Below are 23,180 nucleotides of genomic sequence, written 5' to 3' on the forward strand. Positions count from 1 at the left end.
TTTCTAGTCAAACGCCTTAACCACTCGGCCATCGCAGCCTGACAAACCGCTGGCCATTGACACAAGGCCGACCAGAAAGCACAACATTACTGCTAAAGGCACTGCCCGGATTTGAACCGGGGATCTCCTGTTTACTAGACAGGCGCTTTAACCGCTAAGCCACAGCGCCTGCCTGTTGGGAGATTTTGAAAATCTCAATATCACACGTCTGAAATGCCGTTAAGGCTACTAACACACCGGGACGTGATACACTGTCACTCGGAAGTTTTGGAAATGAGTAGTAACGCATTGGTGGAGGACAAAAAGCCAACTAGTAGGGGACACCCGGGTTTGAACCAGGGACCTCTCGATCTGCAGTCGAATTCTCTACCACTGAGCTATATCCCCAGCCAAGCACGGAATCCACGCACAGGGTATATAACATCAACGCGTGAGAGAGCAACTTAACTTAAAAAATGTACACTTCCCGCACCGGGAATCGAACCCGGGCCGCCTGGGTGAAAACCAGAAATCCTAACCACTAGACCATGCGGGACACATTCGCACCACTAAGTAATTTAGATGTCATGCTTTTTCTGACAATTTGAACTAGCCCTGTCTTTCTGTTCGTGTCAAAAACACCTTTTTGCGTCCGCTGCGAGTAGGATTCGAACCTACGCGGGAAGATCCCATTTGATTTCTAGTCAAACGCCTTAACCACTCGGCCATCGCAGCCTGACAAACCGCTGGCCATTGCCACAAGGCCGACCAGAAAGCACAACATTACTGCTAAAGGCACTGCCCGGATTTGAACCGGGGATCTCCTGTTTACTAGACAGGCGCTTTAACCGCTAAGCCACAGCGCCTGCCTGTTGGGAGATTTTGAAAATCTCAATATCACACGTCTGAAATGCCGTTAAGGCTACTAACACACCGGGACGTGATACAATGTCACTCGGAAATTTTGGAAATGAGGAGTAACGCATTGGTGGTTCAGTGGTAGAATTCTCGCCTGCCACGCGGGAGACCGGGGTTCGATTCCCCGCCAATGCATCGTGTTTTACCTACACCAGAAAATACCCTCCGTAAAAAAGAAAGGAAGGAAAATAAATAAAAAAACACAGCTGAGGAAAAGTGCTACGGCTGCTTGCATTCACCACCTCAAACCGCCCTGCTGGGCAGTGATAAAATGCCGAGACCCGGGATTGAACCAGGGACTTTCAGATCTTCAGTCTGACGCTCTCCCAACTGAGCTATCTCGGCCATGATCAATTCTATCACATGGCAAAGGTCTGTACGTTGTGATAGACACTTGACCAGATCAAAAAGAATGATTGAAGATTCGCTGCGAGTAGGGTGCGAACCTACGCGGGAAGATCCCATTAGATTTAAAGTCTAACGCCTTAACCACTCGGCCATCGCAGCAGAAATTGCTGGGTAACCAGAATAATTCACCAGCTCACCACTCAGGTGCCGAAGAGGACAAAAAGCCAACTAGTAGGGGACACCCGGGTTTGAACCAGGGACCTCTCGATCTGCAGTCGAATGCTCTACCACTGAGCTATATCCCCAGCCAAGGACGGAATCCACGCACAGGGTATATAACATCAACGCGTGAGAGAGCAACTTAACTTAAAAAATGTACACTTCCCGCACCGGGAATCGAACCCGGGCCGCCTGGGTGAAAACCAGAAATCCTAACCACTAGACCATGCGGGACACATTCGCACCACTAAGTAATTTAGATGTCATGCTTTTTCTGACAATTTGAACTAGCTCTGTCTTTCTGTTCGTGTCAAAAACACCTTTTTGCGTCCGCTGCGAGTAGGATTCGAACCTACGCGGGAAGATCCCATTTGATTTCTAGTCAAACGCCTTAACCACTCGGCCATCGCAGCCTGACAAACCGCTGGCCATTGCCACAAGGCCGACCAGAAAGCACAACATTACTGCTAAAGGCACTGCCCGGATATGAACCGGGGATCTCCTGTTTACTAGACAGGCGCTTTAACCGCTAAGCCACAGCGCCTGCCTGTTGGGAGATTTTGAAAATCTCAATATCACACGTCTGAAATGCCGTTAAGGCTACTAACACACCGGGACGTGATACACTGTCACTCGGAAATTTTGGAAATGAGTAGTAACGCATTGGTGGTTCAGTGGTAGAATTCTCGCCTGCCACGCGGGAGACCGGGGTTCGATTCCCCGCCAATGCATCGTGTTTTACCTACACCAGAAAATACCCTCCGTAAAAAAGAAAGGAAGGAAAATAAATAAAAAAACATAGCTGAGGAAAAGTGCTACGGCTGCTTGCATTCACCACCTCAAACCGCCCTGCTGGGCAGTGATAAAATGCCGAGACCCGGGATTGAACCAGGGACCTTCAGATCTTCAGTCTGACGCTCTCCCAACTGAGCTATCTCGGCCATGATCAATTCTATCACATGGCAAAGGTCTGTACGTTGTGATAGACACTTGATCAGATCAAAAAGAATGTTTGAAGATTTGCTGCAAGTAGGGTTCGAACCTACGCGGGAAGATCCCATTAGATTTCAAGTCTAACGCCTTAACCACTCGGCCATCGCAGCAGAAATTGCTGGGTAACCAGAATAATTCACCAGCTCACCACTCAGGTGCCGAAGAGGACAAAAAGCCAACTAGTAGGGGACACCCGGGTTTGAACCAGGGACCTCTCGATCTGCAGTCGAATGCTCTACCACTGAGCTATATCCCCAGCCAAGGACGGAATCCACGCACAGGGTATATAACATCAACGCGTGAGAGAGCAACTTAACTTAAAAAATGTACACTTCCCGCACCGGGAATCGAACCCGGGCCGCCTGGGTGAAAACCAGAAATCCTAACCACTAGACCATGCGGGACACATTCGCACCACTAAGTAATTTAGATGTCATGCTTTTTCTGACAATTTGAACTAGCTCTGTCTTTCTGTTCGTGTCAAAAACACCTTTTTGCGTCCGCTGCGAGTAGGATTCGAACCTACGCGGGAAGATCCCATTTGATTTCTAGTCAAACGCCTTAACCACTCGGCCATCGCAGCCTGACAAACCGCTGGCCATTGCCACAAGGCCGACCAGAAAGCACAACATTACTGCTAAAGGCACTGCCCGGATATGAACCGGGGATCTCCTGTTTACTAGACAGGCGCTTTAACCGCTAAGCCACAGCGCCTGCCTGTTGGGAGATTTTGAAAATCTCAATATCACACGTCTGAAATGCCGTTAAGGCTACTAACACACCGGGACGTGATACACTGTCACTCGGAAATTTTGGAAATGAGTAGTAACGCATTGGTGGTTCAGTGGTAGAATTCTCGCCTGCCACGCGGGAGACCGGGGTTCGATTCCCCGCCAATGCATCGTGTTTTACCTACACCAGAAAATACCCTCCGTAAAAAAGAAAGGAAGGAAAATAAATAAAAAAACATAGCTGAGGAAAAGTGCTACGGCTGCTTGCATTCACCACCTCAAACCGCCCTGCTGGGCAGTGATAAAATGCCGAGACCCGGGATTGAACCAGGGACCTTCAGATCTTCAGTCTGACGCTCTCCCAACTGAGCTATCTCGGCCATGATCAATTCTATCACATGGCAAAGGTCTGTACGTTGTGATAGACACTTGATCAGATCAAAAAGAATGTTTGAAGATTTGCTGCAAGTAGGGTTCGAACCTACGCGGGAAGATCCCATTAGATTTCAAGTCTAACGCCTTAACCACTCGGCCATCACAGCAGAAATTGCTGGGTAACCAGAATAATTCACCAGCTCACCACTCAGGTGCCGAAGAGGACAAAAAGCCAACTAGTAGGGGACACCCGGGTTTGAACCAGGGACCTCTCGATCTGCAGTCGAATGCTCTACCACTGAGCTATATCCCCAGCCAAGGACGGAATCCACGCACAGGGTATATAACATCAACGCGTGAGAGAGCAACTTAACTTAAAAAATGTACACTTCCCGCACCGGGAATCGAACCCGGGCCGCCTGGGTGAAAACCAGAAATCCTAACCACTAGACCATGCGGGACACATTCGCACCACTAAGTAATTTAGATGTCATGCTTTTTCTGACAATTTGAACTAGCTCTGTCTTTCTGTTCGTGTCAAAAACACCTTTTTGCGTCCGCTGCGAGTAGGATTCGAACCTACGCGGGAAGATCCCATTTGACTTCTAGTCAAACGCCTTAACCACTCGGCCATCGCAGCCTGACAAACCGCTGGCCATTGCCACAAGGCCGACCAGAAAGCACAACATTACTGCTAAAGGCACTGCCCGGATATGAACCGGGGATCTTCTGTTTACTAGACAGGCGCTTTAACCGCTAAGCCACAGCGCCTGCCTGTTGGGAGATTTTGAAAATCTCAATATCACACGTCTGAAATGCCGTTGAGGCTACTAACACACCGGGACGTGATACACTGTCACTCGGAAATTTTGGAAATGAGTAGTAACGCATTGGTGGTTCAGTGGTAGAATTCTCGCCTGCCACGCGGGAGACCGGGGTTCGATTCCCCGCCAATGCATCGTGTTTTACCTACACCAGAAAATACCCTCCGTAAAAAAGAAAGGAAGGAAAATAAATAAAAAAACATAGCTGAGGAAAAGTGCTACGGCTGCTTGCATTCACCACCTCAAACCGCCCTGCTGGGCAGTGATAAAATGCCGAGACCCGGGATTGAACCAGGGACCTTCAGATCTTCAGTCTGACGCTCTCCCAACTGAGCTATCTCGGCCATGATCAATTCTATCACATGGCAAAGGTCTGTACGTTGTGATAGACACTTGATCAGATCAAAAAGAATGTTTGAAGATTTGCTGCGAGTAGGGTTCGAACCTACGCGGGAAGATCCCATTAGATTTCAAGTCTAACGCCTTAACCACTCGGCCATCCCAGCAGAAATTGCTGGGTAACCAGAATAATTCACCAGCTCACCACTCAGGTGCCGAAGAGGACAAAAAGCCAACTAGTAGGGGACACCCGGGTTTGAACCAGGGACCTCTCGATCTGCAGTCGAATGCTCTACCACTGAGCTATATCCCCAGCCAAGGACGGAATCCACGCACAGGGTATATAACATCAACGCGTGAGAGAGCAACTTAACTTAAAAAATGTACACTTCCCGCACCGGGAATCGAACCCGGGCCGCCTGGGTGAAAACCAGAAATCCTAACCACTAGACCATGCGGGACACATTCGCACCACTAAGTAATTTAGATGTCATGCTTTTTCTGACAATTTGAACTAGCTCTGTCTTTCTGTTCGTGTCAAAAACACCTTTTTGCGTCCGCTGCGAGTAGGATTCGAACCTACGCGGGAAGATCCCATTTGATTTCTAGTCAAACGCCTTAACCACTCGGCCATCGCAGCCTGACAAACCGCTGGCCAATGCCACAAGGCCGACCAGAAAGCACAACATTACTGCTAAAGGCACTGCCCGGATTTGAACCGGGGATCTCCTGTTTACTAGACAGGCGCTTTAACCGCTAAGCCACAGCGCCTGCCTGTTGGGAGATTTTGAAAATCTCAATATCACACGTCTGAAATGCCGTTAAGGCTACTGACACACCGGGACGTGATACACTGTCACTCGGAAATTTGGAAATGAGTAGTAACGCATTGGTGGTTCAGTGGTAGAATTCTCGCCTGCCACGCGGGAGACCGGGGTTCGATTCCCCGCCAATGCATCGTGTTTTACCTACACCAGAAAATACCCTCCGTAAAAAAGAAAGGAAGGAAAATAAATAAAAAAACATAGCTGAGGAAAAGTGCTACGGCTGCTTGCATTCACCACCTCAAACCGCCCTGCTGGGCAGTGATAAAATGCCGAGACCCGGGATTGAACCAGGGACCTTCAGATCTTCAGTCTGACGCTCTACCAACTGAGCTATCTCGGCCATGATCAATTCTATCACATGGCAAAGGTCTGTACGTTGTGATAGACACTTGACCAGATCAAAAAAAATGTTTGAAGATTCGCTGCGAGTAGGGTTCGAACCTACGCGGAAAGATCCCATTAGATTTCAAGTCTAACGCCTTAACCACTCGGCCATCGCAGCAGAAATTGCTGGGTAACCAGAATAATTCACCAGCTCACCACTCAGGTGCCGAAGAGGACAAAAAGCCAACTAGTAGGGGACACCCGGGTTTGAACCAGGGACCTCTCGATCTGCAGTCAAATGCTCTACCACTGAGCTATATCCCCAGCCAAGGACGGAATCCACGCACAGGGTATATAACATCAACGCGTGAGAGAGCAACTTAACTTAAAAAATGTACACTTCCCGCACCGGGAATCGAACCCGGGCCGCCTGGGTGAAAACCAGAAATCCTAACCACTAGACCATGCGGGACACATTCGCACCACTAAGTAATTTAGATGTCATGCTTTTTCTGACAATTTGAACTAGCTCTGTCTTTCTGTTCGTGTCAAAAACACCTTTTTGCGTCCGCTGCGAGTAGGATTCGAACCTACGCGGGAAGATCCCATTTGATTTCTAGTCAAACGCCTTAACCACTCGGCCATCGCAGCCTGACAAACCGCTGGCCATTGCCACAAGGCCGACCAGAAAGCACAACATTACTGCTAAAGGCACTGCCCGGATATGAACCGGGGATCTCCTGTTTACTAGACAGGCGCTTTAACCGCTAAGCCACAGCGCCTGCCTGTTGGGAGATTTTGAAAATCTCAATATCACACGTCTGAAATGCCGTTAAGGCTACTAACACACCGGGACGTGATACACTGTCACTCGGAAATTTTGGAAATGAGTAGTAACGCATTGGTGGTTCAGTGGTAGAATTCTCGCCTGCCACGCGGGAGACCGGGGTTCGATTCCCCGCCAATGCATCGTGTTTTACCTACACCAGAAAATACCCTCCGTAAAAAAGAAAGGAAGGAAAATAAATAAAAAAACATAGCTGAGGAAAAGTGCTACGGCTGCTTGCATTCACCACCTCAAACCGCCCTGCTGGGCAGTGATAAAATGCCGAGACCCGGGATTGATCCAGGGACCTTCAGATCTTCAGTCTGACGCTCTCCCAACTGAGTTATCTCGGCCATGATCAATTCTATCACATGGCAAAGGTCTGTACGTTGTGATAGACACTTGACCAGATCAAAAAGAATGTTTGAAGATTCGCTTCGAGTAGGGTTCGAACCTACGCGGGAAGATCCCATTAGATTTCAAGTCTAACGCCTTAACCACTCGGCCATCGCAGCAGAAATTGCTGGGTAACCAGAATAATTCACCAGCTCACCACTCAGGTGCCGAAGAGGAGAAAAAGCCAACTAGTAGGGGACACCCGGGTTTGAACCAGGGACCTCTCGATCTGCAGTCGAATGCTCTACCACTGAGCTATATCCCCAGCCAAGGACGGAATCCACGCACAGGGTATATAACATCAACGCGTGAGAGAGCAACTTAACTTAAAAAATGTACACTTCCCGCACCGGGAATCGAACCCGGGCCGCCTGGGTGAAAACCAGAAATCCTAACCACTAGACCATGCGGGACACATTCGCACCACTAAGTAATTTAGATGTCATGCTTTTTCTGACAATTTGAACTAGCTCTGTCTTTCTGTTCGTGTCAAAAACACCTTTTTGCGTCCGCTGCGAGTAGGATTCAAACCTACGCGGGAAGATCCCATTTGATTTCTAGTCAAACGCCTTAACCACTCGGTCATCGCAGCCTGACAAACCGCTGGCCATTGCCACAAGGCCGACCAGAAAGCACAACATTACTGCTAACGGCACTGCCCGGATTTGAACCGGGGATCTCCTGTTTACTAGACAGGCGCTTTAACCGCTAAGCCACAGCGCCTGCCTGTTGGGAGATTTTGAAAATCTCAATATTACACGTCTGAAATGCCGTTAAGGCTACTAACACACCGGGACGTGATACACTGTCACTCGGAAATTTTGGAAATGAGTAGTAACGCATTGGTGGTTCAGTGGTAGAATTCTCGCCTGCCACGCGGGAGACCGGGGTTCGATTCCCCGCCAATGCATCGTGTTTTACCTACACCAGAAAATACCCTCCGTAAAGAAGAAAGGAAGGAAAATAAATAAAAAAACATAGCTGAGGAAAAGTGCTACGGCTGCTTGCATTCACCACCTCAAACCGCCCTGCTGGGCAGTGATAAAATGCCGAGACCCGGAATTGAACCAGGGACCTTCAGATCTTCAGTCTGACGCTCTCCCAACTGAGCTATCTCGGCCATGATCAATTCTATCACATGGCAAAGGTCTGTACGTTGTGATAGACACTTGACCAGATCAAAAAGAATGTTTGAAGATTCGCTGCGAGTAGGGTTCGAACCTACGCGGGAAGATCGCATTAGATTTCAAGTCTAACGCCTTAACCACTCGGCCATCGCAGCAGAAATTGCTGGGTAACCAGAATAATTCACCAGCTCACCACTCAGGTGCCGAAGAGGACAAAAAGCCAACTAGTAGGGGACACCCGGGTTTGAACCAGGGACCTCTTTATCTGCAGTCGAATGCTCTACCACTGAGCTATATCCCCAGCCAAGGACGGAATCCATGCACAGGGTATATAACATCAACGCGTGAGAGAGCAACTTAACTTAAAAAATGTACACTTCCCGCACCGGGAATCGAACCCGGGCCGCCTGGGTGAAAACCAGAAATCCTAACCACTAGACCATGCGGGACACATTCGCACCACTAAGTAATTTAGATGTCATGCTTTTTCTGACAATTTGAACTAGCTCTGTCTTTCTGTTCGTGTCAAAAACACCTTCTTGCGTCCGCTGCGAGTAGGATTCGAACCTACGCGGGAAGATCCCATTTGATTTCTAGTCAAACGCCTTAACCACTCAGCCATCGCAGCCTGACAAACCACTGGCCATTGCCACAAGGCCGACCAGAAAGCACAACACTACTGCTACAGGCACTGCCCGGATTTGAACCGGGGATCTCCTGTTTACTAGACAGGCGCTTTAACCGCTAAGCCACAGCGCCTGCCTGTTGGGAGATTTTGAAAATCTCAATATCACACCTCTGAAATGCCGTTAAGGCTACTAACACACCGGGACGTGATACACTGTCACTCGGAAATTTTGAAAATGAGTAGTAACGCATTGGTGGTTCAGTGGTAGAATTCTCGCCTGCCACGCGGGAGACCGGGGTTCGATTCCCCGCCAATGCATCGTGTTTTACCTACACCAGAAAATACCCTCCGTAAAAAAGAAAGGAAGGAAAATAAATAAAAAAATATAGCTGAGGAAAAGTGCTACGGCTGCTTGCATTCACCACCTCAAACCGCCCTGCTGGGCAGTGATAAAATGCCGAGACCCGGGATTGAACCAGGGACCTTCAGATCTTCAGTCTGACGCTCTCCCAACTGAGCTATCTCGGCCATGATCAATTCAATCACATGGCAAAGGTCTGTACGTTGTGATAGACACTTTACCAGATCAAAAAGAATGTTTGAAGATTCGCTGCGAGTAGGGTTCGAACCTACGCGGGAAGATCCCATTAGATTTCAAGTCTAACGCCTTAACCACTCGGCCATCGCAGCAGAAATTGCTGGGTAACCAGAATAATTCACCAGCTCACCACTCAGGTGCCGAAGAGGACAAAAAGCCAACTAGTAGGGGACACCCGGGTTTGAACCAGGGACCTCTCGATCTGCAGTCGAATGCTCTACCACTGAGCTATATCCCCAGCCAAGGACGGAATCCACGCACAGGGTATATAACATCAACGCGTGAGAGAGCAACTTAACTTAAAAAATGTACACTTCCCGCACCGGGAATCGAACCCGGGCCGCCTGGGTGAAAACCAGAAATCCTAACCACTAGACCATGCGGGACACATTCGCACCACTAAGTAATTTAGATGTCATGCTTTTTCTGACAATTTGAACTAGCTCTGTCTTTCTGTTCGTGTCAAAAACACCTTTTTGCGTCCGCTGCGAGTAGGATTCGAACCTACGCGGGAAGATCCCATTTGAATTCTAGTCAAACGCCTTAACCACTCGGCCATCGCAGCCTGACAAACCGCTGGCCATTGCCACAAGGCCGACCAGAAAGCACAACATTACTGCTAAAGGCACTGCCCGGATTTGAACCGGGGATCTCCTGTTTACTAGACAGGCGCTTTAACCGCTAAGCCACAGCGCCTGCCTGTTGGGAGATTTTGAAAATCTCAATATCACACGTCTGAAATGCCGTTAAGGCTACTAACACACCCTTGACGTGATACACTGTCACTCGGAAATTTTGGAAATGAGTAGTAACGCATTGGTTGTTCAGTGGTAGAATTCTCGCCTGCCACGCGGGAGACCGGGGTTCGATTCCCCGCCAATGCATCGTGTTTTACCTACACCAGAAAATACCCTCCGTAAAAAAGAAAGGAAGGAAAATAAATAAAAAAACATAGCTGAGGAAAAGTGCTACGGCTGCTTGCATTCACCACCTCAAACCGCCCTGCTGGGCAGTGATAAAATGCCGAGACCCGGGATTGAACCAGGGACCTTCAGATCTTCAGTCTGACGCTCTCCCAACTGAGCTATCTCGGCCATGATCAATTCTATCACATGCCAAAGGTCTGTACGATGTGATAGACACTTGACCAGATCAAAAAGAATGTTTGAAGATTCGCTGCGAGTAGGGTTCGAACCTACGCGGGAAGATCCCATTAGATTTCAAGTCTAACGCCTTAACCACTCGGCCATCGCAGCAGAAATTGCTGGGTAACCAGAATAATTCACCAGCTCACCACTCAGGTGCCGAAGAGGACAAAAAGCCAACTAGTAGGGGACACCCGGGTTTGAACCAGGGACCTCTCGATCTGCAGTCGAATGCTCTACCACTGAGCTATATCCCCAGCCAAGGACGGAATCCACGCACAGGGTATATAACATCAACGCGTGAGAGAGCAACTTAACTTAAAAAATGTACACTTCCCGCACCGGGAATCGAACCCGGGCCGCCTGGGTGAAAACCAGAAATCCTAACCACTAGACCATGCGGGACACATTCGCACCACTAAGTAATTTAGATGTCATGCTTTTTCTGACAATTTGAACTAGCTCTGTCTTTCTGTTCGTGTCAAAAACACCTTTTTGCGTCCGCTGCGAGTAGGATTCGAACCTACGCGGGAAGATCCCATTTGATTTCTAGTCAAACGCCTTAACCACTCGGCCATCGCAGCCTGACAAACCGCTGGCCATTGCCACAAGGCCGACCAGAAAGCACAACATTACTGCTAAAGGCACTGCCCGGATTTGAACCGGGGATCTCCTGTTTACTAGACAGGCGCTTTAACCGCTAAGCCACAGCGCCTGCCTGTTGGGAGATTTTGAAAATCTCAATATCACACGTCTGAAATGCCGTTAAGGCTACTAACACACCGGGACGTGACACACTGTCACTCGGAAGTTTTGGAAATGAGTAGTAACGCATTGGTGGTTCAGTGGTAGAATTCTCGCCTGCCACGCGGGAGACCGGGGTTCGATTCCCCGCCAATGCATCGTGTTTTACCTACACCAGAAAATACCCTCCGTAAAAAAGAAAGAAAGGAAAATAAATAAAAAAACATAGCTGAGGAAAAGTGCTACGGCTGCTTGCATTCACCACCTCAAACCGCCCTGCTGGGCAGTGATAAAATGCCGAGACCCGGGATTGAACCAGGGACCTTCAGATCTTCAGTCTGACGCTCTCCCAACTGAGCTATCTCGGACATGATCAATTCTATCACATGGCAAAGGTCTGTACGTTGTGATAGACACTTGACCAGATCAAAAAGAATGTTTGAAGATTCGCTGCGAGTAGGGTTCGAACCTACGCTGGAAGATCCCATTAGATTTCAAGTCTAACGCCTTAACCACTCGGCCATCGCAGCAGAAATTGCTGGGTAACCAGAATAATTCACCAGCTCACCACTCAGGTGCCGAAGAGGACAAAAAGCCAACTAGTAGGGGACACCCGGGTTTGAACCAGGGACCTCTCGATCTGCAGTCGAATGCTCTACCACTGAGCTATATCCCCAGCTAAGGACGGAATCCACGCACAGGGTATATAACATCAACGCGTGAGAGAGCAACTTAACTTAAAAAATGTACACTTCCCGCACCGGGAATCGAACCCGGGCCGCCTGGGTGAAAACCAGAAATCCTAACCACTAGACCATGCGGGACACATTCGCACCACTAAGTAATTTAGATGTCATGCTTTTTCTGACAATTTGAACTAGCTCTGTCTTTCTGTTCGTGTCAAAAACACCTTTTTGCGTCCGCTGCGAGTAGGATTCGAACCTACGCGGGAAGATCCCATTTGATTTCTAGTCAAACGCCTTAACCACTCGGCCATCGCAGCCTGACAAACCGCTGGCCATTGCCACAAGGCCGACCAGAAAGCACAACATTACTGCTAAAGGCACTGCCCGGATATGAACCGGGGATCTCCTGTTTACTAGACAGGCGCTTTAACCGCTAAGCCACAGCGCCTGCCTGTTGGGAGATTTTGAAAATCTCAATATCACACGTCTGAAATGCCGTTAAGGCTACTAACACACCGGGACGTGATACACTGTCACTCGGAAATTTTGGAAATGAGTAGTAACGCATTGGTGGTTCAGTGGTAGAATTCTCGCCTGCCACGCGGGAGACCGGGGTTCGATTCCCCGCCAATGCATCGTGTTTTACCTACACCAGAAAATACCCTCCGTAAAAAAGAAAGGAAGGAAAATAAATAAAAAAACATAGCTGAGGAAAAGTGCTACGGCTGCTTGCATTCACCACCTCAAACCGCCCTGCTGGGCAGTGATAAAATGCCGAGACCCGGGATTGAACCAGGGACCTTCAGATCTTCAGTCTGACGCTCTCCCAACTGAGCTATCTCGGCCATGATCAATTCTATCACATGGCAAAGGTCTGTACGTTGTGATAGACACTTGACCAGATCAAAAAGAATGTTTGAAGATTCGCTGCGAGTAGGGTTCGAACCTACGCGGGAAGATCCCATTAGATTTCAAGTCTAACGCCTTAACCACTCGGCCATCGCAGCAGAAGTTGCTGGGTAACCAGAATAATTCACCAGCTCACCACTCAGGTGCCGAAGAGGACAAAAAGCCAACTAGTAGGGGACACCCGGGTTTGAACCAGGGACCTCTCGATCTGCAGTCGAATGCTCTACCACTGAGCTATATCCCCAGCCAAGGACGGAATCCACGCACAGGGTATATAACATCAACGCGTGAGAGAGCAACTTAACTTAAAAAATGTACACTTCCCGCACCGGGAATCGAACCCGGGCCGCCTGGGTGAAAACCAGAAATCCTAACCACTAGACCATACGGCACACATTCGCACCACTAAGTAATTTAGATTTCATGCTTTTTCTGACAATTTGAACTAGCTCTGTCTTTCTCTTCGTGTCAAAAGCACCTTTTTGCGTCCGCTGCGAGTAGGATTCGAACCTACGCGGGAAGATCCCATTTGATTTCTAGTCAAACGCCTTAACCACTCGGCCATCGCAGCCTGACAAACCGCTGGCCATTGCCACAAGGCCGACCAGAAAGCACAACATTACTGCTAAAGGCACTGCCCGGATTTGAACCGGGGATCTCCTGTTTACTAGACAGGCGCTTTAACCGCTAAGCCACAGCGCCTGCCTGTTGGGAGATTTTGAAAATCTCAATATCACACGTCTGAAATGCCGTTAAGGCTACTAACACACCGGGACGTGATACACTGTCACTCGGAAATTTTGGAAATGAGTAGTAACGCATTAGTGGTTCAGTGGTAGAATTCTCGCCTGCCACGCGGGAGACCGGGGTTCGATTCCCCGCCAATGCATCGTGTTTTACCTACACCAGAAAATACCCTCCGTAAAAAAGAAAGGAAGGAAAATAAATAAAAAAACATAGCTGAGGAAAAGTGCTACGGCTGCTTGCATTCACCACCTCAAACCGCCCTGCTGGGCAGTGATAAACTGCCGAGACCCGGGATTGAACCAGGGACCTTCAGATCTTCAGTCTGACGCTCTCCCAACTGAGCTATCTCGGCCATGATCAATTCTATCACATGGCAAAGGTCTGTACGTTGTGATAGACACTTGACCAGATCAAAAAGAATGTTTGAAGATTCGCTGCGAGTAGGGTTCGAACCTACGCGGGAAGATCCCATTAGATTTCAAGTCTAACGCCTTAACCACTCGGCCATCGCAGCAGAAATTGCTGGGTAACCAGAATAATTCACCAGCTCACCACTCAGGTGCCGAAGAGGACAAAAAGCCAACTAGTAGGGGACACCCGGGTTTGAACCAGGGACCTCTCGATCTGCAGTCAAATGCTCTACCACTGAGCTATATCCCCAGCCAAGGACGGAATCCACGCACAGGGTATATAACATCAACGCGTGAGAGAGCAACTTAACTTAAAAAATGTACACTTCCCGCGCCGGGAATCGAACCCGGGCCGCCTGGGTGAAAACCAGAAATCCTAACCACTAGACCATGCGGGACACATTCGCACCACTAAGTAATTTAGATGTCATGCTTTTTCTGACAATTTGAACTAGCTCTGTCTTTCTGTTCGTGTCAAAAACACCTTTGTGCGTCCGCTGCGAGTAGGATTCGAACCTACGCGGGAAGATTCCATTTGATTTCTAGTCAAACGCCTTAACCACTCGGCCATCGCAGCCTGACAAACCGCTGGCCATTGCCACAAGGCCGACCAGAAAGCACAACATTACTGCTAAAGGCACTGCCCGGATATGAACCGGGGATCTCCTGTTTACTAGACAGGCGCTTTAACCGCTAAGCCACAGCGCCTGCCTGTTGGGAGATTTTGAAAATCTCAATATCACACGTCTGAAATGCCGTTAAGGCTACTAACACACCGGGACGTGATACACTGTCACTCGGAAATTTTGGAAATGAGTAGTAACGCATTGGTGGTTCAGTGGTAGAATTCTCGCCTGCCACGCGGGAGACCGGGGTTCGATTCCCCGCCAATGCATCGTGTTTTACCTACACCAGAAAATACCCTCCGTAAAAAAGAAAGGAAGGAAAATAAATAAAAAAACATAGCTGAGGAAAAGTGCTACGGCTGCTTGCATTCACCACCTCAAACCGCCCTGCTGGGCAGTGATAAAATGCCGAGACCCGGGATTGAACCAGGGACCTTCAGATCTTCAGTCTGACGCTCTCCCAACTGAGCTATCTCGGCCATGATCAATGCTATCACATGGCAAAGGTCTGTACGTTGTGATAGACACTTGACCAGATCAAAAAGAATGTTTGAAGATACGCTGCGAGTAGGGTTCGAACCTACGCGGGAAGATCCCATTAGATTTCAAGTCTAACGCCTTAACCACTCGGCCATCGCAGCAGAAATTGCTGGGTAACCAGAATAATTCACCAGCTCACCACTCAGGTGCCGAAGAGGACAAAAAGCCAACTAGTAGGGGACACCCGGGTTTGAACCAGGGACCTCTCGATCTGCAGTCGAATGCTCTACCACTGAGCTATATCCCCAGCCAAGGACGGAATCCACGCACAGGGTATATAACATCAACGCGTGAGAGAGCAACTTAACTTAAAAAATGTACACTTCCCGCACCGGGAATCGAACCTGGGCCGCCTGGGTGAAAACCAGAAATCTTAACCACTAGACCATGCGGGGCACATTCGCACCACTAAGTAATTTAGATGTCATGCTTTTTCTGACAATTTAAACTAGCTCTGTCTTTCTGTTCGTGTCAAAAACACCTTTTTGCGTCCGCTGCGAGTAGGATTCGAACCTACGCGGGAAGATCCCATTTGATTTCTAGTCAAACGCCTTAACCACTCGGTCATCGCAGCCTGACAAACCGCTGGCCATTGCCACAAGGCCGACCAGAAAGCACAACATTACTGCTAAAGGCACTGCCCGGATTTGAACCGGGGATCTCCTGTTTACTAGACAGGCGCTTTAACCGCTCAGCCACAGCGCCTGCCTGTTGGGAGATTTTGAAAATCTCAATATTGCACGTCTGAAATGCCGTTAAGGCTACTAACACACCGGGACGTGATACACTGTCACTCAGAAATTTTGGAAATGAGTAGTAACGCATTGGTGGTTCAGTGGTAGAATTCTCGCCTGCCACGCGGGAGACCGGGGTTCGATTCCCCGCCAATGCATCGTGTTTTACCTACACCAGAAAATACCCTCCGTAAAAAAGAAAGGAAGGAAAATAAATAAAAAAACATAGCTGAGGAAAAGTGCTACGGCTGCTTGTATTCACCACCTCAAACTGCCCTGCTGGGCAGTGATAAAATGCCGAGACCCGGGATTGAACCAGGGACCTTCAGATCTTTAGTCTGACGCTCTCCCAACTGAGCTATCTCGGCCATGATCAATTCTATCACATGGCAAAGGTCTTTACGTTGTGATAGACACTTGACCAGATCAAAAAGAATGTTTGAAGATTCGCTGCGAGTAGGGTTCGAACCTACGCGGGAAGATCGCATTAGATTTCAAGTCTAACGCCTTAACCACTCGGCCATCGCAGCAGAAATTGCTGGGTAACCAGAATAATTCACCAGCTCACCACTCAGGTGCCGAAGAGGACAAAAAGCCAACTAGTAAGGGACACCCGGGTTTGAACCAGGGACCTCTCTATCTGCAGTCGAATGCTCTACCACTGAGCTATATCCCCAGCCAAGGACGGAATCCATGCACAGGGTATATAACATCAACGCGTGAGAGAGCAACTTAACTTAAAAATTGTACACTTCCCGCACCGGGAATCGAACCCGGGCCGCCTGGGTGAAAACCAGAAATCCTAACCACTAGACCATGCGGGACACATTCGCACCACTAAGTAATTTAGATGTCATGCTTTTTCTGACAATTTGAACTAGCTCTGTCTTTCTGTTCGTGTCAAAAACACCTTTTTGCGTCCGCTGCGAGTAGGATTCGAACCTACGCGGGAAGATCCCATTTGATTTCTAGTCAAACGCCTTAACCACTCGGCCATCGCAGCCTGACAAACCGCTGGCCATTGCCACAAGGCCGACCAGTAAGCACAACACTACTGCTAAAGGCACTGGCCGGATTTGAACCGGGGATCTCCTGTTTACTAGACAGGCGCTTTAACCGCTAAGCCACAGCGCCTGCCTGTTGGGAGATTTTGAAAATCTCAATATCACACCTCTGAAATGCCGTTAAGGCTACTAACACACCGGGACGTGATACACTGTCACTCGGAAATTTTGAAAATGAGTAGTAACGCATTGGTGGTTCAGTGGTAGAAATCTCGCCTGCCACGCGGGAGACCGGGGTTCGATTCCCCGCCAATGCATCGTGTTTTACCTACACCAGAAAATACCCTCCGTAAAAAAGAAAGGAAGGAAAATAATTAAAAAACATAGCTGAGGAAAAGAGCTACGGCTGCTTGCATTCACCACCTCAAACCGCCCTGCTGGGCAGTGATAAAATGCCGAGACCCGGGATTGAACCAGGGACCTTCAGTTCTTCAGTCTGACGCTCTCCCAACTGAGCTATCTCGGCCATGATCAATTCTATCACATGGCAAAGGTCTGTACGTTGTGATATACACTTGACCAGATCAAAAAGAATGTTTGAAGATTCGCTGCGAGTAGGGTTCGAACCTACGCGGGAAGATCCCATTAGATTTCAAGTCTAACGCCTTAACCACTCGGCCATCGCAGCAGAAATTGCTGGGTAACCAGAATAATTCACCAGCTCACCACTCAGGTGCCGAAGAGGACAAAAAGCCAACTAGTAGGGGACACCCGGGTTTGAACCAGGGACCTCTCGATCTGCAGTCGAATGCTCTACCACTGAGCTATATCCCCAGCCAAGGACGGAATCCACGCACAGGGTATATAACATCAACGCGTGAGAGAGCAACTTAACTTAAAAAATGTACACTTCCCGCACCGGGAATCGAACCCGGGCCGCCTGGGTGAAAACTAGAAATCCTAACCACTAGACCATGCGGGACACATTCGCACCACTAAGTAATTTAGATGTCATGCTTTTTCTGACAATTTGAAGTAGCTCTGTCTTTCTGTTCGTGTCAAAAACACCTTTTTGCGTCCGCTGCGAGTAGGATTCGAACCTACGCGGGAAGATCCCATTTGATTTCTAGTCAAACGCCTTAACCACTCGGCCATCGCAGCCTGACAAACCGCTGGCCATTGCCACAAGGCCGACCAGAAAGCACAACATTACTGCTAAAGGCACTGCCCGGATTTGAACCGGGGATCTCCTGTTTACTAGACAGGCGCTTTAACCGCTAAGCCACAGCGCCTGCCTGTTGGGAGATTTTGAAAATCTCAATATCACACGTCTGAAATGCAGTTAAGGCTACTAACACACCGGGACGTGATACACTGTCACTCGGAAATTTTGGAAATGAGTAGTAACGCATTGGTGGTTCAGTGGTAGAATTCTCGCCTGCCACGCGGGAGACCGGGGTTCGATTCCCCGCCAATGCATCGTGTTTTACCTACACCAGAAAATACCCTCCGTAAAAAAGAAAGGAAGGAAAATAAATAAAAAAACATAGCTGAGGAAAAGTGCTACGGCTGCTTGCATTCACCACCTCAAACCGCCCTGCTGGGCAGTGATAAAATGCCGAGACCTGGGATTGAACCAGGGACCTTCAGATCTTCAGTCTGACGCTCTCCCAACTGAGCTATCTCGGCCATGATCAATTCTATCACATGGCAAAAGGTCTGTACGTTGTGATAGACACTTGACCAGATCAAAAAGAATGTTTGAAGATTCGCTGCGAGTAGGGTTCGAACCTACGTGGGAAGATCCCATTAGATTTCAAGTCTAACGCCTTAACCACTCGGCCATCGCAGCAGAAATTGCTGGGTAACCAGAATAATTCACCAGCTCACCACTCAGGTGCCGAAGAGGACAAAAAGCCAACTAGTAGGGGACACCCGGGTTTGAACCAGGGACCTCTCGATCTGCAGTCGAATGCTCTACCACTGAGCTATATCCCCAGCCAAGGACGGAATCCACGCACAGGGTATATAACATCAACGCGTGAGAGAGCAACTTAACTTAAAAAATGTACACTTCCCGCACCGGGAATCGAACCCGGGCCGCCTGGGTGAAAACCAGAAATCCTAACCACTACACCATGCGGGACACATTCGCACCACTAAGTAATTTAGATGTCATGCTTTTTCTGACAATTTGAACTAGCTCTGTCTTTCTGTTCGTGTCAAAAACACCTTTTTGCGTCCGCTGCGAGTAGGATTCGAACCTACGCGGGAAGATCCCATTTGAATTCTAGTCAAACGCCTTAACCACTCGGCCATCGCAGCCTGACAAACCGCTGGCTATTGCCACAAGGCCGACCAGAAAGCACAACATTACTGCTAAAGGCACTGCCCGGATTTGAACCGGAGATCTCCTGTTTACTAGACAGGCGCTTTAACCGCTAAGCCACAGCGCCTGCCTGTTGGGAGATTTTGAAAATCTCAATATCACACGTCTGAAATGCCGTTAAGGCTACTAACACACCCTTGACGTGATACACTGTCACTCGGAAATTTTGGAAATGAGTAGTAACGCATTGGTTGTTCAGTGGTAGAATTCTCGCCTGCCACGCGGGAGACCGGGGTTCGATTCCCCGCCAATGCATCGTGTTTTACCTACACCAGAAAATACCCTCCGTAAAAAAGAAAGGAAGGAAAATAAATAAAAAAACATAGCTGAGGAAAAGTGCTACGGCTGCTTGCATTCACCACCTCAAACCGCCCTGCTGGGCAGTGATAAAATGCCGAGACCCGGGATTGAACCAGGGACCTTCAGATCTTCAGTCTGACGCTCTCCCAACTGAGCTATCTCGGCCATGATCAATTCTATCACATGGCAAAGGTCTGTACGTTGTGATAGACACTTGACCAGATCAAAAAGAATGTTTGAAGATTCGCTGCGAGTAGGGTTCGAACCTACGCGGGAAGATCCCATTAGATTTCAAGTCTATCGCCTTAACCACTCGGCCATCGCAGCAGAAATTGCTGGGTAACCAGAATAATTCACCAGCTCACCACTCAGGTGCCGAAGAGGACAAAAAGCCAACTAGTAGGGGACACCCGGGTTTGAACCAGGGACCTCTCGATCTGCAGTCGAATGCTCTACCACTGAGCCATATCCCCAGCCAAGGACGGAATCCACGCACAGGGTATATAACATCAACGCGTGAGAGAGCAACTTAACTTAAAAAATGTACACTTCCCGCACGGGGAATCGAACCCGGGCCGCCTGGGTGAAAACTAGAAATCCTAACCACTAGACCATGCGGGACACATCCGCACCACTAAGTAATTTAGATGTCATGCTTTTTCTGACAATTTGAACTAGCTCTGTCTTTCTGTTCGTGTCAAAAACACCTTTTTGCGTCCGCTGCGAGTAGGATTCGAACCTACGCGGGAAGATCCCATTTGATTTCTAGTCAAACGCCTTAACCACTCGGCCATCGCAGCCTGACAAACCGCTGGCCATTGCCACAAGGCCGACCAGAAAGCACAACATTACTGCTAAAGGCACTGACCGGATTTGAACCGGGGATCTCCTGTTTACTAGACAGGCGCTTTAACCGCTAAGCCACAGCGCCTGCCTGTTGGGAGATTTTGAAAATCTCAATATCACACGTCTGAAATGCCGTTAAGGCTACTAACACACCGGGACGTGATACACTGTCACTTGGAAATTTTGGAAATGAGTAGGAACGCATTGGTGGTTCAGTGGTAGAATTCTCGCCTGCCACGCGGGAGACCGCGGTTCGATTCCCCGCCAATGCATCGTGTTTTACCTACACCAGAAAATACCCTCCGTAAAAAAGAAAGGAAGGAAAATAAATAAAAAAATATAGCTGAGGAAAAGTGCTACGGCTGCTTGCATTCACCACCTCAAACCGCCCTGCTGGGCAGTGATAAAATGCCGAGACCCGGGATTGAACCAGGGACCTTCAGATCTTCAGTCTGACGCTCTCCCAACTGAGCTATCTCGGCCATGATCAATTCTATCACATGGCAAAGGTCTGTACGTTGTGATAGACACTTGACCAGATCAAAAAGAATGTTTGAAGATTCGCTGCGAGTAGGGTTCGAACCTACGCGGGAAGATCCCATTAGATTTCAAGTCTAACGCCTTAACCACTCGGCCATCGCAGCAGAAATTGCTGGGTAACCAGAATAATTCACCAGCTCACCACTCAGGTGCCGAAGAGGACAAAAAGCCAACTAGTAGGGGACACCCGGGTTTGAACCAGGGACCTCTCGATCTGCAGTCGAATGCTCTACCACTGAGCTATATCCCCAACCAAGGACGGAATCCACGCACAGGGTATATAACATCAACGCGTGAGAGAGCAACTTAACTTAAAAAATGTACACTTCCCGCACCGGGAATCGAACCCGGGCCGCCTGAGTGAAAACCAGAAATCCTAACCACTAGACCATGCGGGACACATTCGCACCACTAAGTAATTTAGATGTCATGCTTTTTCTGACAATTTGAACTAGCTCTGTCTTTCTGTTCGTGTCAAAAACACCTCTTTGCGTCCGCTGCGAGTAGGATTCGAACCTACGCGGGAAGATCCCATTTGATTTCTAGTCAAACGCCTTAACCACTCGGCCATCGCAGCCTGACAAACCGCTGGCCATTGCCACAAGGCCGACCAGAAAGCACAACATTACTGCTAAAGGCAATGCCCGGATTTGAACCGGGGATCTCCTGTTTACTAGACAGGCGCTTTAACCGCTAAGCCACAGCGCCTGCCTGTTGGGAGATTTTGAAAATCTCAATATCACACGTCTGAAATGCAGTTAAGGCTACTAACACACCGGGACGTGATACACTGTCACTCGGAAATTTTGGAAATGAGTAGTAACGCATTGGTGGTTCAGTGGTAGAATTCTCGCCTGCCACGCGGGAGACCGGGGTTCGATTCCCCGCCAATGCATCGTGGTTTACCTACACCAGAAAATACCCTCCGTAAAAAAGAAAGGAAGGAAAATAAACAAAAAAACATAGCTGAAGAAAAGCGCTACGGCTGCTTGCATTCACCACCTCAAACCGCCCTGCTGGGCAGTGATAAAATGCCGAGACCCGGGATTGAACCAGGGACCTTCAGATCTTCAGTCTGACGCTATTCCAACTGAGCTATCTCGGCCATGATCAATTCTATCACATGGCAAAAGGTCTGTACGTTGTGATAGACACTTGACCAGATCAAAAAGAATGTTTGAAGATTCGCTGCGAGTAGGGTTCGAACCTACGCGGGAAGATCCCATTAGATTTCAAGTCTAACGCCTTAACCACTCGGCCATCGCAGCAGAAATTGCTGGGTAACCAGAATAATTCACCAGCTCACCACTCAGGTGCCGAAGAGGACAAAAAGCCAACTAGTAGGGGACACCCGGGTTTGAACCAGGGACCTCTCGATCTGCAGTCGAATGCTCTACCACTGAGCTATATCCCCAGCCAAGGACGGAATCCACGCACAGGGTATATAACATCAACGCGTGAGAGAGCAACTTAACTTAAAAAATGTACACTTCCCGCACCGGGAATCGAACCCGGGCCGCCTGGGTGAAAACCAGAAATCCTAACCACTAGACCATGCGGGACACATTCGCACCACTAAGTAATTTAGATGTCATGCTTTTTCTGACAATTTGAACTAGCTCTGTCTTTCTGTTCGTGTCAAAAACACCTTTTTGCGTCCGCTGCGAGTAGGATTCGAACCTACGCGGGAAGATCCCATTTGAATTCTAGTCAAACGCCTTAACCACTCGGCCATCGCAGCCTGACAAACCGCTGGCTATTACCACAAGGCCGACCAGAAAGCACAACATTACTGCTAAAGGCACTGCCCGGATTTGAACCGGGGATCTCCTGTTTACTAGACAGGCGCTTTAACCGCTAAGCCACAGCGCCTGCCTGTTGGGAGATTTTGAAAATCTCAATATCACACGTCTGAAATGCCGTTAAGGCTACTAACACACCCTTGACGTGATACACTGTCACTCGGAAATTTTGGAAATGAGTAGTAACGCATTGGTGGTTCAGTGGTAGAATTCTCGCCTGCCACGCGGGAGACCGGGGTTCGATTCCCCGCCAATGCATCGTGTTTTACCTACACCAGAAAATACCCTCCGTAAAAAAGAAAGGAA

General features: G+C 48.7%; 90 non-coding genes across 90 annotated transcripts; 15 read left to right on the forward strand and 75 right to left on the reverse strand.

The window, feature by feature from the left end:
• Positions 1-96: 96 nt before the first annotated feature.
• Trnat-agu (transfer RNA threonine (anticodon AGU)) lies at positions 97-169 on the reverse strand. The gene has a single exon. It is a non-coding gene; the product is annotated as a tRNA-Thr (tRNA).
• A 294-nt stretch (positions 170-463) lies between these two features.
• Trnae-uuc (transfer RNA glutamic acid (anticodon UUC)) lies at positions 464-535 on the reverse strand. The gene has a single exon. It is a non-coding gene; the product is annotated as a tRNA-Glu (tRNA).
• A 97-nt stretch (positions 536-632) lies between these two features.
• On the reverse strand, positions 633-714 carry Trnas-aga (transfer RNA serine (anticodon AGA)). Its single transcript has one exon. It is a non-coding gene; the product is annotated as a tRNA-Ser (tRNA).
• A 58-nt stretch (positions 715-772) lies between these two features.
• Positions 773-845, reverse strand: Trnat-agu (transfer RNA threonine (anticodon AGU)). Its single transcript has one exon. It is a non-coding gene; the product is annotated as a tRNA-Thr (tRNA).
• A 116-nt stretch (positions 846-961) lies between these two features.
• Positions 962-1,032, forward strand: Trnag-gcc (transfer RNA glycine (anticodon GCC)). Its single transcript has one exon. It is a non-coding gene; the product is annotated as a tRNA-Gly (tRNA).
• A 446-nt stretch (positions 1,033-1,478) lies between these two features.
• Trnac-gca (transfer RNA cysteine (anticodon GCA)) lies at positions 1,479-1,550 on the reverse strand. The gene has a single exon. It is a non-coding gene; the product is annotated as a tRNA-Cys (tRNA).
• A 76-nt stretch (positions 1,551-1,626) lies between these two features.
• Trnae-uuc (transfer RNA glutamic acid (anticodon UUC)) lies at positions 1,627-1,698 on the reverse strand. Its single transcript has one exon. It is a non-coding gene; the product is annotated as a tRNA-Glu (tRNA).
• Positions 1,699-1,795: 97 nt separating this feature from the next.
• On the reverse strand, positions 1,796-1,877 carry Trnas-aga (transfer RNA serine (anticodon AGA)). The gene has a single exon. It is a non-coding gene; the product is annotated as a tRNA-Ser (tRNA).
• Positions 1,878-2,124: 247 nt separating this feature from the next.
• Positions 2,125-2,195, forward strand: Trnag-gcc (transfer RNA glycine (anticodon GCC)). The gene has a single exon. It is a non-coding gene; the product is annotated as a tRNA-Gly (tRNA).
• A 137-nt stretch (positions 2,196-2,332) lies between these two features.
• Positions 2,333-2,405, reverse strand: Trnaf-gaa (transfer RNA phenylalanine (anticodon GAA)). Its single transcript has one exon. It is a non-coding gene; the product is annotated as a tRNA-Phe (tRNA).
• An 80-nt stretch (positions 2,406-2,485) lies between these two features.
• On the reverse strand, positions 2,486-2,567 carry Trnas-uga (transfer RNA serine (anticodon UGA)). Its single transcript has one exon. It is a non-coding gene; the product is annotated as a tRNA-Ser (tRNA).
• A 74-nt stretch (positions 2,568-2,641) lies between these two features.
• On the reverse strand, positions 2,642-2,713 carry Trnac-gca (transfer RNA cysteine (anticodon GCA)). The gene has a single exon. It is a non-coding gene; the product is annotated as a tRNA-Cys (tRNA).
• A 76-nt stretch (positions 2,714-2,789) lies between these two features.
• Trnae-uuc (transfer RNA glutamic acid (anticodon UUC)) lies at positions 2,790-2,861 on the reverse strand. The gene has a single exon. It is a non-coding gene; the product is annotated as a tRNA-Glu (tRNA).
• A 97-nt stretch (positions 2,862-2,958) lies between these two features.
• Trnas-aga (transfer RNA serine (anticodon AGA)) lies at positions 2,959-3,040 on the reverse strand. The gene has a single exon. It is a non-coding gene; the product is annotated as a tRNA-Ser (tRNA).
• A 247-nt stretch (positions 3,041-3,287) lies between these two features.
• On the forward strand, positions 3,288-3,358 carry Trnag-gcc (transfer RNA glycine (anticodon GCC)). The gene has a single exon. It is a non-coding gene; the product is annotated as a tRNA-Gly (tRNA).
• A 137-nt stretch (positions 3,359-3,495) lies between these two features.
• On the reverse strand, positions 3,496-3,568 carry Trnaf-gaa (transfer RNA phenylalanine (anticodon GAA)). The gene has a single exon. It is a non-coding gene; the product is annotated as a tRNA-Phe (tRNA).
• Positions 3,569-3,804: 236 nt separating this feature from the next.
• Positions 3,805-3,876, reverse strand: Trnac-gca (transfer RNA cysteine (anticodon GCA)). Its single transcript has one exon. It is a non-coding gene; the product is annotated as a tRNA-Cys (tRNA).
• A 76-nt stretch (positions 3,877-3,952) lies between these two features.
• On the reverse strand, positions 3,953-4,024 carry Trnae-uuc (transfer RNA glutamic acid (anticodon UUC)). The gene has a single exon. It is a non-coding gene; the product is annotated as a tRNA-Glu (tRNA).
• Positions 4,025-4,450: 426 nt separating this feature from the next.
• On the forward strand, positions 4,451-4,521 carry Trnag-gcc (transfer RNA glycine (anticodon GCC)). The gene has a single exon. It is a non-coding gene; the product is annotated as a tRNA-Gly (tRNA).
• Positions 4,522-4,658: 137 nt separating this feature from the next.
• Positions 4,659-4,731, reverse strand: Trnaf-gaa (transfer RNA phenylalanine (anticodon GAA)). The gene has a single exon. It is a non-coding gene; the product is annotated as a tRNA-Phe (tRNA).
• Positions 4,732-4,967: 236 nt separating this feature from the next.
• Positions 4,968-5,039, reverse strand: Trnac-gca (transfer RNA cysteine (anticodon GCA)). Its single transcript has one exon. It is a non-coding gene; the product is annotated as a tRNA-Cys (tRNA).
• Positions 5,040-5,115: 76 nt separating this feature from the next.
• Positions 5,116-5,187, reverse strand: Trnae-uuc (transfer RNA glutamic acid (anticodon UUC)). Its single transcript has one exon. It is a non-coding gene; the product is annotated as a tRNA-Glu (tRNA).
• Positions 5,188-5,284: 97 nt separating this feature from the next.
• Positions 5,285-5,366, reverse strand: Trnas-aga (transfer RNA serine (anticodon AGA)). Its single transcript has one exon. It is a non-coding gene; the product is annotated as a tRNA-Ser (tRNA).
• A 58-nt stretch (positions 5,367-5,424) lies between these two features.
• Trnat-agu (transfer RNA threonine (anticodon AGU)) lies at positions 5,425-5,497 on the reverse strand. Its single transcript has one exon. It is a non-coding gene; the product is annotated as a tRNA-Thr (tRNA).
• Positions 5,498-5,612: 115 nt separating this feature from the next.
• Trnag-gcc (transfer RNA glycine (anticodon GCC)) lies at positions 5,613-5,683 on the forward strand. The gene has a single exon. It is a non-coding gene; the product is annotated as a tRNA-Gly (tRNA).
• Positions 5,684-5,820: 137 nt separating this feature from the next.
• On the reverse strand, positions 5,821-5,893 carry Trnaf-gaa (transfer RNA phenylalanine (anticodon GAA)). The gene has a single exon. It is a non-coding gene; the product is annotated as a tRNA-Phe (tRNA).
• Positions 5,894-5,973: 80 nt separating this feature from the next.
• Positions 5,974-6,055, reverse strand: Trnas-uga (transfer RNA serine (anticodon UGA)). The gene has a single exon. It is a non-coding gene; the product is annotated as a tRNA-Ser (tRNA).
• A 222-nt stretch (positions 6,056-6,277) lies between these two features.
• Positions 6,278-6,349, reverse strand: Trnae-uuc (transfer RNA glutamic acid (anticodon UUC)). Its single transcript has one exon. It is a non-coding gene; the product is annotated as a tRNA-Glu (tRNA).
• Positions 6,350-6,446: 97 nt separating this feature from the next.
• Positions 6,447-6,528, reverse strand: Trnas-aga (transfer RNA serine (anticodon AGA)). Its single transcript has one exon. It is a non-coding gene; the product is annotated as a tRNA-Ser (tRNA).
• Positions 6,529-6,775: 247 nt separating this feature from the next.
• On the forward strand, positions 6,776-6,846 carry Trnag-gcc (transfer RNA glycine (anticodon GCC)). The gene has a single exon. It is a non-coding gene; the product is annotated as a tRNA-Gly (tRNA).
• A 446-nt stretch (positions 6,847-7,292) lies between these two features.
• Positions 7,293-7,364, reverse strand: Trnac-gca (transfer RNA cysteine (anticodon GCA)). Its single transcript has one exon. It is a non-coding gene; the product is annotated as a tRNA-Cys (tRNA).
• A 76-nt stretch (positions 7,365-7,440) lies between these two features.
• On the reverse strand, positions 7,441-7,512 carry Trnae-uuc (transfer RNA glutamic acid (anticodon UUC)). The gene has a single exon. It is a non-coding gene; the product is annotated as a tRNA-Glu (tRNA).
• Positions 7,513-7,749: 237 nt separating this feature from the next.
• Trnat-agu (transfer RNA threonine (anticodon AGU)) lies at positions 7,750-7,822 on the reverse strand. Its single transcript has one exon. It is a non-coding gene; the product is annotated as a tRNA-Thr (tRNA).
• A 116-nt stretch (positions 7,823-7,938) lies between these two features.
• On the forward strand, positions 7,939-8,009 carry Trnag-gcc (transfer RNA glycine (anticodon GCC)). Its single transcript has one exon. It is a non-coding gene; the product is annotated as a tRNA-Gly (tRNA).
• Positions 8,010-8,146: 137 nt separating this feature from the next.
• Trnaf-gaa (transfer RNA phenylalanine (anticodon GAA)) lies at positions 8,147-8,219 on the reverse strand. Its single transcript has one exon. It is a non-coding gene; the product is annotated as a tRNA-Phe (tRNA).
• Positions 8,220-8,603: 384 nt separating this feature from the next.
• Trnae-uuc (transfer RNA glutamic acid (anticodon UUC)) lies at positions 8,604-8,675 on the reverse strand. The gene has a single exon. It is a non-coding gene; the product is annotated as a tRNA-Glu (tRNA).
• Positions 8,676-8,912: 237 nt separating this feature from the next.
• Positions 8,913-8,985, reverse strand: Trnat-agu (transfer RNA threonine (anticodon AGU)). The gene has a single exon. It is a non-coding gene; the product is annotated as a tRNA-Thr (tRNA).
• Positions 8,986-9,101: 116 nt separating this feature from the next.
• Trnag-gcc (transfer RNA glycine (anticodon GCC)) lies at positions 9,102-9,172 on the forward strand. Its single transcript has one exon. It is a non-coding gene; the product is annotated as a tRNA-Gly (tRNA).
• A 137-nt stretch (positions 9,173-9,309) lies between these two features.
• Positions 9,310-9,382, reverse strand: Trnaf-gaa (transfer RNA phenylalanine (anticodon GAA)). Its single transcript has one exon. It is a non-coding gene; the product is annotated as a tRNA-Phe (tRNA).
• An 80-nt stretch (positions 9,383-9,462) lies between these two features.
• Positions 9,463-9,544, reverse strand: Trnas-uga (transfer RNA serine (anticodon UGA)). The gene has a single exon. It is a non-coding gene; the product is annotated as a tRNA-Ser (tRNA).
• Positions 9,545-9,618: 74 nt separating this feature from the next.
• Positions 9,619-9,690, reverse strand: Trnac-gca (transfer RNA cysteine (anticodon GCA)). Its single transcript has one exon. It is a non-coding gene; the product is annotated as a tRNA-Cys (tRNA).
• Positions 9,691-9,766: 76 nt separating this feature from the next.
• Positions 9,767-9,838, reverse strand: Trnae-uuc (transfer RNA glutamic acid (anticodon UUC)). The gene has a single exon. It is a non-coding gene; the product is annotated as a tRNA-Glu (tRNA).
• Positions 9,839-10,075: 237 nt separating this feature from the next.
• On the reverse strand, positions 10,076-10,148 carry Trnat-agu (transfer RNA threonine (anticodon AGU)). Its single transcript has one exon. It is a non-coding gene; the product is annotated as a tRNA-Thr (tRNA).
• A 325-nt stretch (positions 10,149-10,473) lies between these two features.
• Positions 10,474-10,546, reverse strand: Trnaf-gaa (transfer RNA phenylalanine (anticodon GAA)). Its single transcript has one exon. It is a non-coding gene; the product is annotated as a tRNA-Phe (tRNA).
• An 80-nt stretch (positions 10,547-10,626) lies between these two features.
• On the reverse strand, positions 10,627-10,708 carry Trnas-uga (transfer RNA serine (anticodon UGA)). Its single transcript has one exon. It is a non-coding gene; the product is annotated as a tRNA-Ser (tRNA).
• Positions 10,709-10,782: 74 nt separating this feature from the next.
• On the reverse strand, positions 10,783-10,854 carry Trnac-gca (transfer RNA cysteine (anticodon GCA)). The gene has a single exon. It is a non-coding gene; the product is annotated as a tRNA-Cys (tRNA).
• A 76-nt stretch (positions 10,855-10,930) lies between these two features.
• Positions 10,931-11,002, reverse strand: Trnae-uuc (transfer RNA glutamic acid (anticodon UUC)). Its single transcript has one exon. It is a non-coding gene; the product is annotated as a tRNA-Glu (tRNA).
• Positions 11,003-11,099: 97 nt separating this feature from the next.
• On the reverse strand, positions 11,100-11,181 carry Trnas-aga (transfer RNA serine (anticodon AGA)). The gene has a single exon. It is a non-coding gene; the product is annotated as a tRNA-Ser (tRNA).
• A 58-nt stretch (positions 11,182-11,239) lies between these two features.
• On the reverse strand, positions 11,240-11,312 carry Trnat-agu (transfer RNA threonine (anticodon AGU)). The gene has a single exon. It is a non-coding gene; the product is annotated as a tRNA-Thr (tRNA).
• Positions 11,313-11,428: 116 nt separating this feature from the next.
• Positions 11,429-11,499, forward strand: Trnag-gcc (transfer RNA glycine (anticodon GCC)). The gene has a single exon. It is a non-coding gene; the product is annotated as a tRNA-Gly (tRNA).
• Positions 11,500-11,945: 446 nt separating this feature from the next.
• On the reverse strand, positions 11,946-12,017 carry Trnac-gca (transfer RNA cysteine (anticodon GCA)). Its single transcript has one exon. It is a non-coding gene; the product is annotated as a tRNA-Cys (tRNA).
• Positions 12,018-12,093: 76 nt separating this feature from the next.
• On the reverse strand, positions 12,094-12,165 carry Trnae-uuc (transfer RNA glutamic acid (anticodon UUC)). The gene has a single exon. It is a non-coding gene; the product is annotated as a tRNA-Glu (tRNA).
• A 97-nt stretch (positions 12,166-12,262) lies between these two features.
• On the reverse strand, positions 12,263-12,344 carry Trnas-aga (transfer RNA serine (anticodon AGA)). The gene has a single exon. It is a non-coding gene; the product is annotated as a tRNA-Ser (tRNA).
• A 247-nt stretch (positions 12,345-12,591) lies between these two features.
• Positions 12,592-12,662, forward strand: Trnag-gcc (transfer RNA glycine (anticodon GCC)). Its single transcript has one exon. It is a non-coding gene; the product is annotated as a tRNA-Gly (tRNA).
• A 137-nt stretch (positions 12,663-12,799) lies between these two features.
• Trnaf-gaa (transfer RNA phenylalanine (anticodon GAA)) lies at positions 12,800-12,872 on the reverse strand. Its single transcript has one exon. It is a non-coding gene; the product is annotated as a tRNA-Phe (tRNA).
• An 80-nt stretch (positions 12,873-12,952) lies between these two features.
• Positions 12,953-13,034, reverse strand: Trnas-uga (transfer RNA serine (anticodon UGA)). The gene has a single exon. It is a non-coding gene; the product is annotated as a tRNA-Ser (tRNA).
• Positions 13,035-13,108: 74 nt separating this feature from the next.
• Positions 13,109-13,180, reverse strand: Trnac-gca (transfer RNA cysteine (anticodon GCA)). Its single transcript has one exon. It is a non-coding gene; the product is annotated as a tRNA-Cys (tRNA).
• Positions 13,181-13,425: 245 nt separating this feature from the next.
• Positions 13,426-13,507, reverse strand: Trnas-aga (transfer RNA serine (anticodon AGA)). The gene has a single exon. It is a non-coding gene; the product is annotated as a tRNA-Ser (tRNA).
• A 58-nt stretch (positions 13,508-13,565) lies between these two features.
• On the reverse strand, positions 13,566-13,638 carry Trnat-agu (transfer RNA threonine (anticodon AGU)). The gene has a single exon. It is a non-coding gene; the product is annotated as a tRNA-Thr (tRNA).
• Positions 13,639-13,962: 324 nt separating this feature from the next.
• Trnaf-gaa (transfer RNA phenylalanine (anticodon GAA)) lies at positions 13,963-14,035 on the reverse strand. Its single transcript has one exon. It is a non-coding gene; the product is annotated as a tRNA-Phe (tRNA).
• Positions 14,036-14,115: 80 nt separating this feature from the next.
• Positions 14,116-14,197, reverse strand: Trnas-uga (transfer RNA serine (anticodon UGA)). The gene has a single exon. It is a non-coding gene; the product is annotated as a tRNA-Ser (tRNA).
• A 720-nt stretch (positions 14,198-14,917) lies between these two features.
• Positions 14,918-14,988, forward strand: Trnag-gcc (transfer RNA glycine (anticodon GCC)). Its single transcript has one exon. It is a non-coding gene; the product is annotated as a tRNA-Gly (tRNA).
• Positions 14,989-15,125: 137 nt separating this feature from the next.
• Trnaf-gaa (transfer RNA phenylalanine (anticodon GAA)) lies at positions 15,126-15,198 on the reverse strand. Its single transcript has one exon. It is a non-coding gene; the product is annotated as a tRNA-Phe (tRNA).
• Positions 15,199-15,278: 80 nt separating this feature from the next.
• Trnas-uga (transfer RNA serine (anticodon UGA)) lies at positions 15,279-15,360 on the reverse strand. The gene has a single exon. It is a non-coding gene; the product is annotated as a tRNA-Ser (tRNA).
• Positions 15,361-15,434: 74 nt separating this feature from the next.
• Trnac-gca (transfer RNA cysteine (anticodon GCA)) lies at positions 15,435-15,506 on the reverse strand. Its single transcript has one exon. It is a non-coding gene; the product is annotated as a tRNA-Cys (tRNA).
• Positions 15,507-15,891: 385 nt separating this feature from the next.
• Trnat-agu (transfer RNA threonine (anticodon AGU)) lies at positions 15,892-15,964 on the reverse strand. The gene has a single exon. It is a non-coding gene; the product is annotated as a tRNA-Thr (tRNA).
• Positions 15,965-16,080: 116 nt separating this feature from the next.
• On the forward strand, positions 16,081-16,151 carry Trnag-gcc (transfer RNA glycine (anticodon GCC)). The gene has a single exon. It is a non-coding gene; the product is annotated as a tRNA-Gly (tRNA).
• A 137-nt stretch (positions 16,152-16,288) lies between these two features.
• On the reverse strand, positions 16,289-16,361 carry Trnaf-aaa (transfer RNA phenylalanine (anticodon AAA)). Its single transcript has one exon. It is a non-coding gene; the product is annotated as a tRNA-Phe (tRNA).
• A 384-nt stretch (positions 16,362-16,745) lies between these two features.
• Positions 16,746-16,817, reverse strand: Trnae-uuc (transfer RNA glutamic acid (anticodon UUC)). The gene has a single exon. It is a non-coding gene; the product is annotated as a tRNA-Glu (tRNA).
• Positions 16,818-16,914: 97 nt separating this feature from the next.
• Positions 16,915-16,996, reverse strand: Trnas-aga (transfer RNA serine (anticodon AGA)). Its single transcript has one exon. It is a non-coding gene; the product is annotated as a tRNA-Ser (tRNA).
• Positions 16,997-17,603: 607 nt separating this feature from the next.
• On the reverse strand, positions 17,604-17,685 carry Trnas-uga (transfer RNA serine (anticodon UGA)). Its single transcript has one exon. It is a non-coding gene; the product is annotated as a tRNA-Ser (tRNA).
• A 74-nt stretch (positions 17,686-17,759) lies between these two features.
• Trnac-gca (transfer RNA cysteine (anticodon GCA)) lies at positions 17,760-17,831 on the reverse strand. Its single transcript has one exon. It is a non-coding gene; the product is annotated as a tRNA-Cys (tRNA).
• Positions 17,832-18,076: 245 nt separating this feature from the next.
• Trnas-aga (transfer RNA serine (anticodon AGA)) lies at positions 18,077-18,158 on the reverse strand. The gene has a single exon. It is a non-coding gene; the product is annotated as a tRNA-Ser (tRNA).
• A 58-nt stretch (positions 18,159-18,216) lies between these two features.
• Positions 18,217-18,289, reverse strand: Trnat-agu (transfer RNA threonine (anticodon AGU)). Its single transcript has one exon. It is a non-coding gene; the product is annotated as a tRNA-Thr (tRNA).
• Positions 18,290-18,405: 116 nt separating this feature from the next.
• On the forward strand, positions 18,406-18,476 carry Trnag-gcc (transfer RNA glycine (anticodon GCC)). The gene has a single exon. It is a non-coding gene; the product is annotated as a tRNA-Gly (tRNA).
• Positions 18,477-18,613: 137 nt separating this feature from the next.
• Positions 18,614-18,686, reverse strand: Trnaf-gaa (transfer RNA phenylalanine (anticodon GAA)). The gene has a single exon. It is a non-coding gene; the product is annotated as a tRNA-Phe (tRNA).
• A 237-nt stretch (positions 18,687-18,923) lies between these two features.
• On the reverse strand, positions 18,924-18,995 carry Trnac-gca (transfer RNA cysteine (anticodon GCA)). Its single transcript has one exon. It is a non-coding gene; the product is annotated as a tRNA-Cys (tRNA).
• Positions 18,996-19,778: 783 nt separating this feature from the next.
• Trnaf-gaa (transfer RNA phenylalanine (anticodon GAA)) lies at positions 19,779-19,851 on the reverse strand. Its single transcript has one exon. It is a non-coding gene; the product is annotated as a tRNA-Phe (tRNA).
• Positions 19,852-20,087: 236 nt separating this feature from the next.
• Positions 20,088-20,159, reverse strand: Trnac-gca (transfer RNA cysteine (anticodon GCA)). Its single transcript has one exon. It is a non-coding gene; the product is annotated as a tRNA-Cys (tRNA).
• Positions 20,160-20,404: 245 nt separating this feature from the next.
• Positions 20,405-20,486, reverse strand: Trnas-aga (transfer RNA serine (anticodon AGA)). The gene has a single exon. It is a non-coding gene; the product is annotated as a tRNA-Ser (tRNA).
• A 455-nt stretch (positions 20,487-20,941) lies between these two features.
• Positions 20,942-21,014, reverse strand: Trnaf-gaa (transfer RNA phenylalanine (anticodon GAA)). The gene has a single exon. It is a non-coding gene; the product is annotated as a tRNA-Phe (tRNA).
• Positions 21,015-21,094: 80 nt separating this feature from the next.
• On the reverse strand, positions 21,095-21,176 carry Trnas-uga (transfer RNA serine (anticodon UGA)). Its single transcript has one exon. It is a non-coding gene; the product is annotated as a tRNA-Ser (tRNA).
• Positions 21,177-21,250: 74 nt separating this feature from the next.
• Positions 21,251-21,322, reverse strand: Trnac-gca (transfer RNA cysteine (anticodon GCA)). Its single transcript has one exon. It is a non-coding gene; the product is annotated as a tRNA-Cys (tRNA).
• A 245-nt stretch (positions 21,323-21,567) lies between these two features.
• On the reverse strand, positions 21,568-21,649 carry Trnas-aga (transfer RNA serine (anticodon AGA)). The gene has a single exon. It is a non-coding gene; the product is annotated as a tRNA-Ser (tRNA).
• Positions 21,650-21,896: 247 nt separating this feature from the next.
• On the forward strand, positions 21,897-21,967 carry Trnag-gcc (transfer RNA glycine (anticodon GCC)). Its single transcript has one exon. It is a non-coding gene; the product is annotated as a tRNA-Gly (tRNA).
• A 291-nt stretch (positions 21,968-22,258) lies between these two features.
• Trnas-uga (transfer RNA serine (anticodon UGA)) lies at positions 22,259-22,340 on the reverse strand. Its single transcript has one exon. It is a non-coding gene; the product is annotated as a tRNA-Ser (tRNA).
• A 74-nt stretch (positions 22,341-22,414) lies between these two features.
• Trnac-gca (transfer RNA cysteine (anticodon GCA)) lies at positions 22,415-22,486 on the reverse strand. The gene has a single exon. It is a non-coding gene; the product is annotated as a tRNA-Cys (tRNA).
• Positions 22,487-22,562: 76 nt separating this feature from the next.
• Positions 22,563-22,634, reverse strand: Trnae-uuc (transfer RNA glutamic acid (anticodon UUC)). Its single transcript has one exon. It is a non-coding gene; the product is annotated as a tRNA-Glu (tRNA).
• Positions 22,635-22,871: 237 nt separating this feature from the next.
• On the reverse strand, positions 22,872-22,944 carry Trnat-agu (transfer RNA threonine (anticodon AGU)). The gene has a single exon. It is a non-coding gene; the product is annotated as a tRNA-Thr (tRNA).
• A 117-nt stretch (positions 22,945-23,061) lies between these two features.
• On the forward strand, positions 23,062-23,132 carry Trnag-gcc (transfer RNA glycine (anticodon GCC)). The gene has a single exon. It is a non-coding gene; the product is annotated as a tRNA-Gly (tRNA).
• The last annotated feature ends 48 nt before the right edge of the window (positions 23,133-23,180 follow it).

This window comes from Hydractinia symbiolongicarpus, chromosome 2, assembly GCF_029227915.1.
Source record: "Hydractinia symbiolongicarpus strain clone_291-10 chromosome 2, HSymV2.1, whole genome shotgun sequence".
Classification (NCBI taxonomy): domain Eukaryota; kingdom Metazoa; phylum Cnidaria; class Hydrozoa; order Anthoathecata; family Hydractiniidae; genus Hydractinia; species Hydractinia symbiolongicarpus.